General features: G+C 39.0%; 1 protein-coding gene across 5 annotated transcripts in view; it reads left to right on the top strand.

Annotated features, from left to right (window-relative positions):
- Positions 1-18,166, top strand: part of CHRM3 (cholinergic receptor muscarinic 3) — a 242,153-nt gene that overhangs the window by 127,167 nt on the left and 96,820 nt on the right. Inside the window, exon 4 of one of the 5 annotated variants that reach the window (XM_083606052.1) lies at positions 3,821-3,868. The exons of the other annotated variants lie outside the window; for them this stretch is intronic. The gene's annotated coding sequence lies outside the window, so the exon portion shown is untranslated. The remainder of the gene's footprint in view (positions 1-3,820; positions 3,869-18,166) is intronic. 5 annotated transcript variants of the gene reach the window in all.

The following is an 18,166-nucleotide window of genomic DNA, read 5'->3' on the forward strand; positions in this document are numbered from 1 at the left end:
AAGCGACTCATTTAGAATAACGAGCCTCCTGCAGCCAAAGATCTGGCTGGCTACTTCTTCACAATATTTGGAATTCATCCTACTCAAGCTCCTCACTGCCTCTTAGAATTCCTTAATCTGAGGTCCCACAATTTCCATTATGTGTCTTTTGTTTGCGCTCCTCTAGTTGCATTTAGGGTGGGTAGGTAAGTAGAGTAGTGCATAGCCAGGACCTGGAAGCATGTTGGGTAGTGAGCACTTCACTAATCACCTGCTATTATTGGTCAACTTGGGAGGTTGCTGCATGGTTTTGTGCAACCAAGGCCTGGTAGGTGCCACCTTCTGAATGCTGGCACCTGCCAAGTAGCACATCATGGATTCCCTTTGTGGGAAGATGGCTATTTGCTGTGTTATTTTTATAGGAAAAGAGGTGCTGGAACTCACCATGAATGCCTCCATTGTTCTGTTATAATGGCAATGGTGCCCACCTGAGAGGTGCCAGAACTGAGTTCCAGTGCGTTCCAGCTGAAGAAAGCCCTGGCTGTTTGCCTCCTATCATGCCAGCTTGGGTGATAGAGTTTATCTAGGGTGGAACTTATCTAATGCTGAATCTTGAGAATTACTTACTGATAAGGAAGTAAGAAAACCTGGCGGTGGTGGGTGGCTGCTTTTGGCACACGTTCATTGACTGTGTGTTCTCATCTAATCTTTCTTGACTGCAGTGATGCAACATCAACTTACCTGTTTTCCTTTGAAAAGGTGAACAAGGTAGGCACAGATGTGCACATGTGTGTCATTGCAGAATGAACGATGCACCCTCTGGAGTGAGTATGCCGACCTGTTGATGGATCTGAGTCTGTGGCAAGTGGTAGTGATTTGAAGGCAACACTACATTTACTCACCCTGATCCCAGGAAGTGAGCACCACCATTGCCTGGTTGCAGAAAGGTTAAACAGAGAACATTTTGGGGGATAAATAAGATCCCTTCTAGTTTCAACGTCTAAAGCCTTGCATGTCTTGAGAACTCAATACCTAATGCTCCTTTCTGTATGTATCTATCTCCATTCCATTCCCTCAAGCTCAAATCCAGAAGGTGGCCACAAGAAAAAGTCCCCCCCCACCCCGAAGGACCCTAGCTGTGGAATGTTCTCTCTAGGGAAGCTTACCTGCCACACCACCCTTTTGGCACCAGACTTAAGTTTTTTTTCTGTTTTTTCAGGCCTTTTAAAATCTTGATTTTAGTAACTAGGATATGGCTGGTGGCTTTATATGCCTGTCTTAGATGGTCATTTCACTTCTTGTGCTCTTTATAATATTTTATTGTTCTGGTCTTTTGTATGATTTTGTACACTTGTTGAATTTTTAAAAAAGATTATTGTGGATTTTCATTTGTACCATCATCTTGCTGTTACGTTTTATTTTTCCGTCTTGATGCCTGGAGAATTTATTTTATGAGGAGTCTCAGAAGCACAGAAATAATAATTAATTTTCTCCCTCTTCAAATGGATTGATTCCCATAAATCACATTTTCACAAGTCTGCATTCCATCTGTCCATTTTCTTGATAGAATGAAAAGCAATAAACTGCAACAATCTGCAAGCTTCTTCAAATAAAGGTCTGGGTGACATCCTGAAATTAAAGCTCAGTGAAACTTTTTATTGCAGTGGAGCTTCAGTTGGTTTAAGCCTACATGCAGAGCAAAATCCAGGAAGAACAATTTCTTCTGAAATTGGCATTATGTTATTTGTTGTACTTTTATTTATTATGCAGCTTTAATTATGTATTTTTTGGGGATTGTAGTTTATTGATATTTTGCCAGCTGACCTGGGAAAGTATTTGTGAAAAGTGGTGTATTTATATTTAAATACATATTTGCCATGATGATGATGATGATGTATTGTCAGCACACATGATGCTTTACTGTTAAACATAAGCAAAAAAGATGCTGCTCAGAGGAAGGGTGGTGTGGGTGGAAGCAAAAGCCAGAAAATAGTGGAGATGTGAAAATGCAGTTGCACTTTGATTTCAGTTATGTGAAGTCTCAGTTCTGCTCTGAATGTGATATCGGGCTTATTGCCAAATGTGATGGGGCAAATCCAGCTATTTAAAATGTGACAGCTACTAGGAGCATGCAGCCAAAAGTTGGACTAATTGGTACGAATCAGTATGCATAATCCAACCTCATTCTCATCCTGCTCCCTCCCTTTCTAGGGTAGTCTGTTTACAGTGCTACAATGTTAGTAAAAACCACAACATTGGGAACAATGGGACGGTGACTATTAGGGTTGAGCAAAGAAATGTAACTACAATGACTTGTATACTATGGATGGTGTTGGGTAGAAGTGGCTGGACATGTGGAACTGAATAAGGAGCAAGTCATGGGGAAGACTCCTGCAGGGGCCAGCTCACATGGCAGATAAGGCATTGGGCTGGATCCTTAGTTGAGCAGGTGCCTCGTTAAAGGGGTCCAGGAGTGGTGACTCTGTCCAGGAGCTCACACAGGGGCCGATGGGCCAAACCCCCTTGCAGAAATGGTGGCCGTGGTATCCGGTCCATGTCAGGGGTGACTCCCCAGCACAGGGTCAACCCCACTGGGTTCCGATCAGCCAGCATTCAGGCGGCTTGATACATGCCCAATGCCTTGGCCAAACCTTCTTGCACCTGCAATCAATAAATTATACCCAATGCGAATCTCTTGTGTTCATTTCTATGGTCTACCACACACTAGGCTGCAGGCATCATCACACACCCCTGACAGCAACTGGAACCAGAGTGCAGCCTGTGCATTGCAGGCAAGCAGGATTTGGTTAGAGAAGGGAAACGAGGAAATCTGGGATTGTGATATCAGGAGCCAAAGGCCATAGGTTTGCCTTGAAGAATTGCATAGAAGGTTCATCTAGCATTTTGCCCTTTGACACTCTACTCCTTCTTCCTGTTTCATAATAAAGTAACTCTTCCATGGAGAGTGTCTTGTGGGTGTTCTCCTTATTAGTCTCAGTGCCAAGGTGTCATCTATCCTTTATCTCTTTCATAATAGTTAGACAGAGATCTTTGTACTTTCTTACTTTGTTTCTTTTTCCACTTAGGAGCAGGGAAGCGTCTCTGATCATTTCTGTTTCCTCTTGGTGCCAAATGGACTTCTGTTAGAGGAAAATTAGTAATACTTGCCTAATGTAGTTGAGAAGAAAATCAGGGATTGATATTTGGCAGCTGAGTTTTAATTGCATTTATAAGTATATCCCAGAAGTGTTTTTCTGAGTTCAACACTGAACATTTAATTTCTAGAACTGTCACAGAAAAAGGCCTACTTGACGGACTGACTGAATGGCTAAGGCAACATTCTTATGGGCTTTTTTCTCATCCGGAACTCTCCGGAACTCAGTTCCGGCACCTCTCAGATGGGCGCCATTGCTATTATAAGAGAAAAGGGGAAGTGTTCATGGTGAGTTCCAGCACCTCTTTTTCTAGAAAAATAGCCCTGCTTTTGGGCATACTTTTGGGGAATCACTTTATATGTATCCGTTTCTCGCTAGGTGCCAATAGTTAAATTACATTTGAATGAGCTATAGTGATTCAAATTTTGTTGCAATGGTAGTTTTTCTTTTTATAAAGAGCATAGCTTGGTACCATGTGTCGAACTTCAGTGCTGATCTTTTACTCCCATAACTCCAGAAGGGCTCAATATCGTTATTGCACCTGCTTTTCATCCCCTGTAAGTCTATTTCACAGCCCATTTGTGAAGCCTTAAGGTGAAATGGTGACCGTCTCCCACTAAATTCATGGCAAATCAGAGTCTGACTCTCTGAGATCAGAGACTAAGCAATCTTATTATATCTGCCAGGATTTTCGGGATGTTCTTTTTGGAAGAAAGTTCAGAAGCTGGAGAAAGGTAAAAACAAAATCCATATATTGATATATGAAGCTTGATCTTGATGGGACTGGCATCTTGCCTCATCATTATTTTTGTTACGTGCTTGAGAGATTCACATAAGTCTTAAAGGAGTTATTCTATGTGTGTGTCACAATTTGACCAATTATTGTAACACAAGAGATCTTTTTAAACTCCAGAAAGTAGAGAGCGGACAAGCTTGGCATAAAATGCAATGTTCTCATACTTTCCCATGAAAGTTAATTTGATTCACTTATTACAAGATTTAAATTATGAAAATATTTCACTAATAAATGAAGAAAGTGAAGCAATAACTTCAGAATTCAAATTATGTTTTGGAGAGAGAACTCTCTGAGGTTACTTCATATCTGTCTTTGATAGGGTTATTGTGTGACAACTATCAGCAAAGCTGTTAAATCCTCAGATATTGATTGAATTATCTGTCCTTTTGGAAAGTTTTCATAGAGGCCCAACCTTTCTTATTTGTGCCACAGACTTTGTTTTCTAACGCTGTATGCTAGAATCTTGTTTTACTTCTTGGATATCTTATATAAAAATGTGAACACATCCCTGAACACTCCCCCACATCTTCAAAGCTCAAAATGCCAATAGATGCCTCCTCCATTCTCAAGAGACATTCTCTGAACTGCCTTCTCCATTAACCATTCTGATAAATCTTTAAATCTGGGTGTGCACTTGTGTGATACTTAATAATGCATTTTTGGAATGGATTAGCAAAGTTTAGAAAAGCTTAGAAAAGGAGGGTAGTTTAATTATTTTTAATTTTTATTTGTATAAAATAAATTGAATCTTATCAGGCTTCAACATTTCCCTTCCGGGGTGGGATGGGGAGAGGAATCCAGTAAGTAGGATAAACCATAAACTTCATGCAGAAAAGATTGACTTCAAATTTTGCAGTGAGATACTATATCACTAAAGAATTTTTTTCTAAACAATTTATTCTTCCTCTATCTGAAAAGGGGGAGGTGAGAAAAAGTTCATTGCAACGGAGGAATAGAATTTACATACAGAAGCATGAATATTTTAAACACAGACTTTAAAATCTTAACTTCTTTAATATTTTCAGTTTTACATATCAGACAAACCATCAGTAGTAATTCTAACTTCAGTTAGATAGAGAATAATGCAATGGGGAATTTATAATGCTGTCTGTCTTGCCTCAAACAGATGTTTGAAATGTTTGTAACAACAACAGAAAACACGTGAAAGATGATGTGTCTCTTCCTGGCAGGCCCCCCGCCCCCAAGAAACCCCTCTGTAGCTGTTTGTATGAGGCTTTGAAAATGAATTTTAGCTTAGGGTTCCCAGACGTCCCCAGTTCCCAGGGAAAGTCCCGGATTTGCAGATCTGTCCCTGGACAAATTCCATCCCCGGAATGTCCCCAGATTTGCAAATCTGTCCCCGGGAAATGTGGCAGCGGCAGCCTCAGCAGCCCAGAGCCAGCCTAGTAGCGCCATTGGCTCTGGCTGGCTTCAGGAGTTGCTCGCTGCTGTGGCGCCCACCATTTTTCCTCACTGGAAGTCCCCATATGATGTGTCTTGTGCACGTATGACGTGTCTTGTGTGATCTCCTGCCCCCTTCCCCCTTTATTTTGATTGATCGGGGGAGGCTCAGGAGTCACGGGCAGATGGCCATTGCCCAGTTTTTTTTTAAACTCTGTGCATTTATGTTTCACAGGGTGCGAAAGAAGGGCTTTGCACTTTTATACAATATGCATGTGTGCTTGGGCCCAGGGTCTTTTGCCTCACCATCTCCACTACTGACTCCCTGTTGCTATTCAGCTTCCAAAAAAAAAAGTGTCCTTGGATTCATTGAAAACAATCTGGTAACCATATCTTAGCTGCCACTATGCTTGTCTGTGGAAATACAGTGCAGAGCGGAAACAACGAAACCCTGTGCCCAAGTGCATCCTTGCTCCTTCAGCCTGAGCAAGTCATCCTTCTGGCTATACTTCCACCCACTGCCATCCACCTGGAGATATGAGAAAGAACCCCAGTGAAGTGTCTGCTTCTGCTCCACCATATACTGCTGGCACTCTGCTGGTTTCTGTTTGAGTCATTGAGCCCTGACTGTCTTTCTACATGTTGAAATGCAGGAGGAGAAGTGGGGGTGCAACCAGACATTTCCACCTGCAAATTGTGTTGGTCGAGCAGGCAGCATATGTTACAATTTTTTTAAAACAAGTAAATAATTAAATAATTAAATTAAATAAATTAAAATTTTTTAAAAACAAGTAAATAGTGAGGTGTAGAAATAGAAAGAGAGGAGAGAGAGAGAGAGAGAGAGAGAGAGAGAGAGAGAGAGAGAGAGAGAGTCAAATTTTGCCTATCCTGCCCTGGTCCAAAAGTAATAACTTTGCTATGTAACACCCCCATTAAACTACACTATCAGGTCAATCAAAGGGTACACCAATTATTTCCTCTTGGCCCCATTAGGCAGCCACATGCTATAATCAAGGCTGGGCTGGATTGAATATCCAAGCCGCCTGCCTTTTTCAAACTGAGCAATCCTTTTCCTAGGTGTGGCTTTCCTATTGGAATGCATCCACTCTTCCCAGACCCAAAAAGCCTTGCAACAGGTGCTTGGCGAAGGACTGTTTTATTTTCATGTGATGTAAATAATTGTACCATGAGCTGTGCCTATTTTACAATCATTAAAATGTCCAGGCTCTAAGGGAGACATCATAGTTTGAAGCACTTTGGTGAAGTATTGATAAACTACCATCACTATGCAGTTCGCTCTTAGGAATTGCTTTGGGGCACCTATTTCAACTGAAAAGCATGCTGTCAAACAAAATAGCTTATGGAATTTTCTACTGTCTCTTTTATAACTCACTATTATGAAGAAAAGGTTTTTTCCCCCAAGCTTGGATTTAATAACTGAAACCCAGTTCCAAGTTATTAATGGATTTATAAGATTACTGATTCCCAGGTGTACAGGGCGGGGGCGGGGGAACGGACTCCCCTATTTGCTTTTTAGGAACCTGATACTACTTTTGTTCCTCAGATATGCCCTCCCTTTTTTCCTCATATTTATTTCAGAAAATAGGACTTGGTTGAAGAAAACTGGTGATTTTATGCCTTTCCCATAAAAATACATATAAATTTACAAGGTACAAATAGCAACACCATAAAAGGCAGAGCAGAACTCTTTCAAGAACCTGAAACAGTGCAAGTCCTGCAATCTGTCAAAGCTTCACAAGGAGGAATTTGAATGTTGAGTGACAGAATTCTACAACTCACATGCCCAGCCCCCTGCCTTAGATGAACCTTTTGCTCATGGAAGGACCTCCCTGTAGCCAAATCAATGTATTTATTCCTTACGGGTCAGAGGATAGGCTCAGATGACAGGTGCACTTCGCTCTTGAAAATAGTGGCCTGGTTGTTAGCCGCACAACACACAGTTGCAAACTGTGCCTGTCATGGTGAGCATCACAAAATTAAAAGTAAGGGTTAAAATTCTTCACCTTTTGCCTAAATGCTTGAATGTTCTGTTTGAACAACCTGCCTACATTGCAGTATAAGCACAAGGGCCTATTTCATGCTGTCTTGTGGTACATTACATCCTTGGAGCAAGCTGATGCTGAAGGTAGTAGAGGTGCTTAGGGCGCAGAGTTTAGATGCCCATTTCCCCACTTCCTCTCCAGCAGTGTTCTGTTCCTATCCTTTCAGCACTTAAAATCAAATGGAGGTGACACAGCATTGAATCAGCATCAATTAGAATGGCCAGTAACTGACTCCATTGTGCCCCTTCAGCCATGGCTTTGTGGAGAACTTCCAGGTGGTTGAATATGTCAACCACTTTCTTTGGAACTCAAGTTCTCTTAAGGAGTTGTTCAAAACTGGCAATTTGTTGTTCAGTTGTTTTAGGAGCAGAAATCACCTCACTGGTTGTCTTGAAAAATGTTCTCTCTCTTTTTAAGGCTCTGAGATTTACGAGTTAATTAGGCACCTCTTTTCTTCCTAAATTGGCTTTTCATATCTAAGGTTTAATGATCCAAAGCCAAACAATAGTGCCATCACATGGCTTTTTAATTTTTACCCAAATCATTCTTATGTTTTTTGGAATGTTTTTAATCCTCCAGTCACTTGGTTCACCCTGAAAGCTTGTCTTGCATGTATGAAGTCTGTGGGAAAAAGAATTATCTTAATTTTTCATTCAATAAACCTCTCAATGAGAAATCAACACTTCATTACCACCTTTATTTAAAATTAAGATTAATGTTTTAACATGCCTACATACATTCAAGAGTATATTTTCTCTGGATTTCTTGGCATGAACCATGGACACATTTTTCTTTTATATCTATCGTTCTTTTCCCTAGGAAGTAACAGGCCAGTTGTTTACAAAAAGAATAACCTGATTTGAATAATAATAATAATAATTTCTATATTTATTGAGGTGGAGATGTGAGTACGGCAGGAAAGAGATGACAACCATAGATGATAATTTAAGTGTTTCACTAGTTGTTTCAACTTCTTTTCTTTTCTTACTTTTTTCTTTTCTTTTCTCCTGGGCAGTGAATTAGTAGAAGTAATTGATTTATTGTCCAATTTGTTGCCCAATGTCTTTGCTTGTTGAAAAAGTTATCATTTTGACATGTGAAAGCTTCCACACAGAAAACAATTTTACAGTGGTACCTTGGGTTACAGACGCTTCAGGTTACATACGCTTCAGGTTACAGACTCCGCTAACCCAGAAATACTACCTTGGGTTAAGAACTTTGCTTCAGGATGAGAACAGAAATCATGAGGCGGTGGTGCGGTGGCAGTGGGAGGCCCCATTAGCTAAAGTGGTACCTCAGGTTTTGAACAGTTTCAGGTTAAGAACGGACCTCCGGAACGAATTAAGTTCTTAACCTGAGGTACCACTGTACATCCTTTTACCACACAAGATGGCTTAGCTTTGGTACCATTTTAAAAAAAGGTTTCTTTATTGTGTAATCCTAGTCAAAGAAGAGAGCATGTAATGAATGTGGTGATGTCATACTAATCAGATTTGGTTATATGATAATATCGCTAAAGGCAAATTAAACTGTCTCTTTGCCCTCACTTTGAGTCACATGCACTACCTTGCCCCAATGATAGATAGGGCCCAGGGCCGAGTGAAATCAGTGCCCTGTGCCTGCGTGCCCCACATTGTGTGTGCATGATGTCAGCGCACACCACAGTGTGTTGGCATTGCACGCGCACACCCGGCAGTGTGCATGTGTGGCCACTGCAGAAGTTGGAGGTGGCCCTCTGAATTAGAATTTTGTGGGGGCCAGCCCCCCATACTTGGCACCCCTGCTTTGATTATCTGGAGGGAAAGTGTATACTCAATTCTTTTTTTAGTTCTTGTTTTTAATGGGTGCTGAAACCCATATCTTGATGAAAGTGCTATGGATGCCAGCACGAAATGGCTGCCATGGGCGGCAGCAAAAATAATGATAAATAAAAATGTGATGGTACTCTGTATCAGTGAGTTTGGTCACAACCCCACTATCACCACTGCATATACTGTTTGCTAGGGCAATCTTGCTGATGCTGATGGTCTTGCTGTCAGGGTATTTGCTTTTTTCTTTTGCCTGTATGCACCGCACCACAATATTTTGCCCCAATCCAAATCATACATAGTTCCATGTGATGAGCTGGGACAGAATAGAATGTGCTTCAATTTAAAAGCAAAGTTGTGTAGATGGACGACACCTGCACATCCAGATGTGGATGTTATCAATTGTACTACAGTGACTTTGCATGATGGTTTGCAAGAGTTCATAAATGGTCATCTCATTCACTATACCTCAACCCCAGTAAATGTAACAAGCTCCAGAGTTCCTCCTGTTATTGTAGTTAGGGATGGAATAGGGATGCAATGTGATTTTGATAGCTTCTGAGCATCTAGGAAATGAGGTGATCCTCTACCCCTTTCTGCACCCCTGGAGTGACCAGAACAGTGAATTTCTCCTGAAGGATTCTGGCAACTACACATTTTGGGTTCACTAACAAGGCCAGCCAAAATACTAAGACCTTTGAGTGACAATACCCAACACACTGATTCCTCCAATTGGTCAACTGTGTACAGCCAAACTGTACAGGTTCCACATAAATCACAAGACCTAAAATAAAGATACAAAACAACAGCAACAACTCCCCTCCTCCCACCGCACCCCAGCCCAAGAGTCTGTCCAGCACCCTCAGCTTTTGTAGCTGGAGTCAGTCTTAGCCCTGCCCTCCCAGGCCAGGTGGGAAAAGGCCAGAAAGGCAGGAAGCAGATCTTCCAGGACTCACAGCCAAGATGGTATCTGGCCTTTCAGCAACCTCAGCTTTCAGTAGACACTGATACTGCTGAATATTATATTAAAGACTATGGCTATATTTCTTCTCCTCTGATAATCTGACTTGGATGTATCGGGGACTTTGATCTTTGTGAATTCCAAGCTGAATTGACGTGAGCTACTCCTTCTCAGCTAATGTGTGGGTCGAAACATAGTTATCCAGTAGTTGTTTGCTTCCTGAATGTTCCAATGCAGATCTCATCTCAAAACCAGAAAAAATACATCCAGAATGCATATTTGGGGTTGGGGAGAACTATTTAGAAATGTGTATTTTGAAAGTAAGCATTTTCTTTAAATACTATCTGAATGCATATTTCTCTGTAGATAATTTTGATTGAAAAGGACATTTAATGCAGATATTTCCATGGTAGGGGGAAGAACATTTTTCCAGTTCTCAATGAGCAGTGCATTTTCTGTGGAAATGCCAGCAGATCCTTGCCCAAGGTAGCACATCAGTTATAGTAGATAGTACAGAAGAGTATTGCAAACCTTATTAGAGAATAATATTATAATAGAAAAATCTTATTTCTATTTTTAAGAAGACAGAAATCATGATTAGAAACCTGTATGAAATCCAGAATAATGCAGATTGAAGGTACAATTAGTAATCTGGTAGCAGGTGCATTTGCAATGAAAAGGAAAAAAACCTGTTTTGAGTTGACAGAGAATTGTATAGTAATTCAAAAGGAAGGAGGCATTGCAAATTCTTAAATGCTCATGAAGTTGTTTAAATTGTTAAAGTTAAATTATATTGTTATCTTGCCACTCCCTATGACTTCTTTAAACTAGCACTGCACTGCAATTGTCCTCCCCTTTTAATAACAGTAATAGCATTAATAACTATTTCCTGTTTGTGGATTGCGGCTCAGAGCAATTCTTTCTACTTCTTGACTTCCAATATTTGCAGTTTGTTTCATGCAGAGCTATTTGCAAACTGTTGCCAGATTAGACTTGAAGTAAGCTGATTTTTATCAAGCCACTGGGTAATTCTGACCATTTCATCTGACAATTTTAGTACTGTACCATGGCAGCTGACCTGTGTAAGTGAAGGATTAGAGTAGCATCAGTATACTGAGAAATATTTTTGGAAGCATTCTTTCAACATGTGCTCATTAAAGGTAAGAGAAAAATCTATTGCCTTTTGTGTTTCAAACAAAAGATTTGCCGAGGTCTGTTGGCATTTTCAGTTTTGTTAAAAAAGGAGGCTTTAAAATAATGGGGGGTGTTACATAGCAAAGTTATTACTGTGATGCCCTTCCCATTAACGATTAAGAAAAGTATGAGTATCTGTCATAGGTTTCTTTGGATAAACTACTAGATTACTGATATTCAGACATTAAATGTGTGTTAAAACAAAACACAATATGTATGCTGCATGCTTTCCATTTAGCTTTACAGTGACATTTTTCTTTTAATGTCGTTGCTGAAAGAGAGCACTGTATTTTCCTTAGGACAGTTAGTGTTTGATTAGGAGTAGATAATCCTCCGTACAAGTCAATAAGCCTGAGAGGGATTTCAGCAGATTGTTATTAACCCAAAATCTTGTCTTTGCCTGTTTTCCCCCTCTCTCTTTGGTTTCCCTTTATTCACTTTTCCTAGTCAGAAATGGCTTCACATTCCAATAAAGAGAGAGACTGCTTTGATTGAAATGGTGTTCTTATTGGACAACTGATTCTGTTTGCCTGGCTTAGTCACATAGAGGAGATAGAGGTAGCTCTATCCATCATCCCCTGGCACCACATTCTGAGAAGCAAAAGAAACGGTGTCAGAATATATTTTTGCATTCATAGAGAGCTGTTTTTGTACTTGATTTCTTTTCTTTAAAAACTCCTGGATGAAATTTAATTTTGAAATCCTTGTTTTTCAGAATAACTGAAATGATAACATTGTAGAATAATGTAATGCCACAGGTTGTAGTTAGTCCCTGTGGGTTACTTTATGCAATTTATCAGAGAACACAGAAGATATAACTTCTGCATATGTTTGGTTTCCTATTTACATTTTGTGCCATAGTTAACAATACAGGGTACAAATTTAATAATACAGGATACAACTTGCTTTTAGCAAGTATTTCTCTGTTGAGGGGGGTGGAAATAACACCTGAAGCAGCCTTTGTTAGAGATTCCATTTTTTTGTTGTTATGAGCTTAAAAGGTCTGAAACTCAGAGATGAGTAGCAGGAGGTTCAAACCCATTATTCCATCAGCATGCATTAATATTTAGTTTGTACTTTTTCTGTTTGTGTTTGTTTGCTTTTACAGTTCCATTGCATTATTGTTTAAGAGCTGGCTCAAATGTTTATGGGTTGTTTGCCATTTGGAATTAACAGGTTCAATTCACACACTGTTATTGAAATGGAAATATTTTTTTAAGAGGTACACGTAGGTCGAAAGCATGCATGGAGAGCCACATGTGTTTTATGTAGCATATTTGAGTAGTATGGATTACAAGGACAGCAAATACCTTTTGCTTTCCAAGTGCAGATTTAATTCACGGTACAAGGGAAAATACCTTACTGCTTGTAGTGCGAGCTGACTTTATTATTTAAAAATCAAAATATGCACACCCTCCCAAATCATTATTTTAGTTTCTAAATGTTTATGTTTGTATACAACTCCTGTTTCCAAGATGGGAGTAAATAAGGCACATTCTTCTTACTTTGTACATTGTTTAAAATGCAGTATTTGTAATCCTAGAGAGAGATGTCACAGAAGCGATGCAGTTCAATAAAGCAAATGTGGTTTAATTTAGACAACATGCTTTTGTGATTGGGTGTGATTAAAGTATCATTTTCATCCTGTGAAGTTATTGTCTTTTTTTGGAACATCCTTCTATAAGGAAAGCCAGACTGAATATTACTCATCACGACACACCATATGGTTCTTAGTTGGTAGAATTCAAAAGCTGTTCCAGGGAATCTGTTATAGTCACAGCAGGCTAATGCTGTGGCTAACTAGCTGGCTTCTTTAGTGCAGGCATTGTCCTGTTTTTGCTCTCCAGGGGTCTCACTCATCAGCTCTGAGTTATTTGCAGTGTTGTTCCCAGCAAAGATGTTCCCCAAACAAATGTGTGCTTGCTGTGGTACCACTCATTTGTGAGATTTGATGTGATTATGTGAAGTATATACCACCTGATAATGGTATGATAACGTGTTGAAGGTTCTGCAGTGTGTGTGTGTATGTATTACCGTATATTATATTATATTATATTATATTATATTATATTATATTATATTATATTATATTATATTATATTATATTATAATATAATATTATATTATATTATATTATATTATATTATATTATATTATATTATAATATTTTATTATTATTAACCTTAGGCCTATCCAAGGTTGTGCATCTTGCAGGGAATTTATTGATCATAGAATTCAACATCTTGAATATTTCAGGTCCATTTTGTGGTTCTAGGGGAAATTTTGGGTATGTTTTGGGGGAAAACTTGCAAATTATGAGAAGCGGCAGTGGTCACTGGCCACATGACACTGTTTCTTACCTTTCAATGACTAACAGAGTTTTGAACAAGTTTATCTGTATGAACAAGTTTATCTGCTTAACTCGAATAATTAGGCTCCAGGATTCTGCCATACCTAGCACAGACTTTGGATAACTTAAGCGTTGTGCAGGACTGTGATTTTTAAAAGATAATTTGTTTAGTTTATAAATTTTTAAAAATCACTTTTTAATACATTGCAAATCACTCTTACCCCACCCCCAGGCCAGAACTGTACATCATTTTAATCGAAGTTTTACAGTCAGGGTGACAGCGATTTTGTCAAAGCCATCCGCAGCAGGGATTTTAATCTAGGTTTGCTTGAACTTGACCTATATAGATTGTGGTGCAGAGAAACTGTGCTGATGCACCTACTTGAACAAGATAGTCATATGCCAAAAATTGGACATTCTAGCTACTATACAAGCCACACAGCTTAATTCATAATTTTTCTGTAGTTTGGTACACCTTCTTTAGTATCATAACCTCATAGAGTTGCCTTGTTGTTCCTAAGTATCAAGTTAACCTTTAAAAATGTGCTTTTAGGTGAATGTTAGCCTTTGTTGTCCTTTTTTTGGGGGGGATTGCATGACCAGGTTTTCTTTTGGGGGGGGGAGAATGGAGTAGGATCCCAGGAATCATACTTCTTCTTTTCCTCTGGTTACTTTTTGTTAAAGTGTAGGCAATAGTCTCCAGCGGAAGCTGCCTAAGGACGGCTTCTGGATTATCAGCATTACTCAGTGCATTACATAATGTCATTTGTGCTCAAATGATTTAGTGAAATGGGTAAAAGAGATGGAAAAGGAAGTCAGGTTGACTCTGAAATAACAGTTGAAGAGAACTCTCAAATTAGTAATTCTGGTGGTGCTCTAAACTTAGATTATGATTATTATGATTTGTTCACATACTTTCTTTTTTAATTTGGCAATGTGTGAATTTTTTTGTTTAGTAACTGTAACACTGGAAAACCTTGTTCTTTTTATTGGGCAATGAAATATTTTCCTTTGGAACCATTGCTAAATATCCATATCACAGTCATCTAATTTACTCTGCACAGGCATCTATCATTGGCTGTTTGCATATTGCTGGCAGTGGAGAATTTTGGTAGGACTGCCCTAGTTTATGGTAGTCCATTAGTCCATGCTTGTAAGATAGAAACCAGGGCTGTTTAGTGTTTTTTAAATGTGTTTACATCAATATACCACCTCTGATTTCAAGTGGATGATAACTTTTTTAGCCAATTCCAGTCTTGTATAATCACATCAAAGGATTGTAGCATTACCAAGAACTAAATGTTCAAATCTTCATTAGGTTTCTGCAACTGAATTTTTCACATTGAACATGTAAAGTTGGATAATGTTGGCCACCCCACCCTCTTCTTTATATAGTTACTCATGCAGTAAGTTGAACACATGGAAATCAGAAGCCACATGTAATTCTGTTCCCCTTCCACACACTTAGTGTAGCATGTAATGTGCTATTCTTTATTTTGAGAATGGCTGTATGAATGGCTTATAAGGGATAAGGCAGTCTCTCAACCTGGTCCTAAGCTGTATAGGATCACGTTAACACAAGAGGCACTGGCAGCAGTGATTTGTTGTCCAAATGGATAGGAGCAGGAAGCTTATTTTATCTCGTTATCACACAAGTTATTGCTCTTGTATTTCCCATGGTGCACTGATTCTCCCTTCGCCAGAAGAAACAAATGTATCAAATGACCAGGAGTGGGGGGGGGGGCAGTGGGGATAAATATGTATGATAGTATGCATTTGAGAAGTACTTTGATTTGTCTGTAGCACACTTGCCAAAAAGATTGGGCAGTACTTGTATAAGCCCCAGTCTCTTGTCAGAAGAAGAGCTCTAACAATTTGACTGAACTTGTTTGGATAATTAAACCTTGAAATGGTTTTATTGGATTACACAAATACACACCTTTGTTTTTTTTTTTTTATAATATATTTATTAAAGTTTTCAAATAAAGCATATATTAGATAAGCACTTATCATTGTCCATTTAACATCTCTCAATTGTTACATGGGACTCCCCCACACCTCCCGCATACACTTACATCATTATTAAATTAATTTCAAACAAATTATCATTTAACTCATCTTAATTAATAATCTTAATTTGGTTTGACATATAATTCAGCCTTAACTCTAATTTAATGGTAGACAATTGTCTGCACTGGCATCCAATTCAGCACTCAGCCAAATTACAATATTTTTGTAAATAAATCTTAAATTTCCTCCAGTCTTCTTCCATCCTTTCTTCTCCCTGGTCTCGAATTCTGCCGGTCATCTCGGCTAATTGCATATAATCCATCAGTTGCATCTGCCATTCTTCCACAGTGGGTAGCTCCTGAGTTTTCCAATTCTTGGCAATTAATATTCTTGCTGCTGTTGTTGCGTACAAAAAGAATGTTCTGTCCTCTTTTAACACACTCTGGCCGACAATACCCAGGAGAAAGGCCTCTGATTTCTTAGTAAAGGTGTATTTAAACACCTTTTTTAATTCATTATATATCTTCTCCCAAAAGGCCTTCACTCTAGGGCAGGTCCACCAGAGGTGAAAAAATGTTCCTTCATTTTCCTTACATTTCCAACATTTGTTATCAGACGAATGGTATATTTTAGCCAGTTTAACAGGGGTCATGTACCATCTATACATCATTTTCATCACATTTTCCTTCAACGCATTACATGCAGTGAAGTTCAGCCCAGAGGTCCACAACCTTTCCCAATCTTCAAACATAATATTATACCCAATATCCTGCGCCCATTTTATCATTGTTGATTTTACCATTTCGTCATGTGTGTTCCATTTCAGCAGCAAGTTATACATTCTTGAAAGTACCTTAGTCTTAGGTTCTAACAGTTCAGTTTCTAACTTTGACTTTTCCACTTGGAATCCTAACTTTTTGTCATTTTTAAACACTTCTTTAATCTGAGCATAGTGTAACCAGTCTCGCACTTTGTCTCTCATCTTTTCTAAACTCTGCAATTTCCAGTTGTCACCATCCTTTTCTATTATCTCCCAATATTTTGGCCAATTGGCCTCCATATTGGCTCTTTTCCGAGCCTTAGCCTCCAGGGGTGACAGCCACCTCGGAGTTTTATTCTCCAGTAAGTCTTTATATTTTGTCCAGACATTAAAAACTGATTTTCTGACAATATGGTTCTTGAAGGCCTTATTTATCTTAGCTTTATCATACCATAAATATGCATGCCATCCAAACGCATTATTAAAACCTTCCAAATCCAAGACATCCGTATCTTCAAGAAGTAACCAATCTTTTAACCAGCAGAAAGCTGCAGCTTCATAATACAACTTTAAATCTGGCAGGGCAAAGCCCCCTCTTTCTTTCGCATCTGTTAATATTTTAAATTTGATTCTGGGCTTTTTGCCCTGCCAGACAAATTTAGAAATATCTTTCTGCCACTTCCGGAAGCACTCTGTCTTGTCTACAATCTGCAGTGTCTGAAACAAAAATAACATTTTTGGCAATACATTCATCTTGATGGCAGCTATTCGGCCTAACAAAGAAAGTTTTAGTCTTGACCAACTATCCAAGTCTCTCTTAATCTCTGACCAACATTTTTCATAATTATCTTTAAATAAACTCAGATTTTTTGCTGTTATGTTTACCCCTAGGTATTTAACTTTTTTAACCACATTTAGTTCTGTCTCTTTCTGAAGCTGTTCCAACTCAATATCTGTCATGTTTTTCCCCAAAACTTTAGTTTTTTGCTTATTTAACTTAAATCCTGCCACTCGACCAAAGTTTTGAATCAGTTGTAGTACTCTTTTCAGACTAGACTCCGGCTCCTGTAATGTCAGAACTAGGTCATCTGCAAAAGCTTTAAGTTTATATTGTTTCGCTCCGACCTGAATCCCTTCCACCAACCGGTCCCCCCTAATCATATTCAGGAGCACTTCCAGAACCGAAATAAACAGTAATGGGGAAATCGGGCAGCCTTGTCGTGTACCTTTTTCAATTTTAAACTCTTCTGTAACCACATTGTTAACTATCAGTTTAGCCTTTTGTTCTGAATATATTGCCTCAATCCCGTTCTCAAACCCCCGTCCCACTCCCATTTCTTTTAAATTCCCCTTCATAAATTTCCAAGAAATATTGTCAAAGGCTTTCTCCGCGTCTATAAAAATTAAAACTGCTTTAGTGTTTATGTTTGTTTGTAAAAGTTCCAATATGTCTATGATGTTCCTTGTGTTAGTAAACATATGTCTGCCCGGGAGAAAGCCTGCCTGGTCTTTATGGATTATCTCACTTAAAACTTTCTTAAATCTTCGTGCCAAAACATCTGCAAATATTTTGTAATCCACATTTAAAAGGGAGATGGGACGGTAATTCTTGAGTTGTGTCTTTTCAGTTTCTGACTTTGGAATCAATGTGATAAATGCTTCTTTCCACGATTCAGGCGCCTTCTTCCC

Source organism: Podarcis filfolensis (genome assembly GCF_964270895.1).
Source record: "Podarcis filfolensis genome assembly, chromosome: 3".
Lineage (NCBI taxonomy): Eukaryota > Metazoa > Chordata > Lepidosauria > Squamata > Lacertidae > Podarcis > Podarcis filfolensis.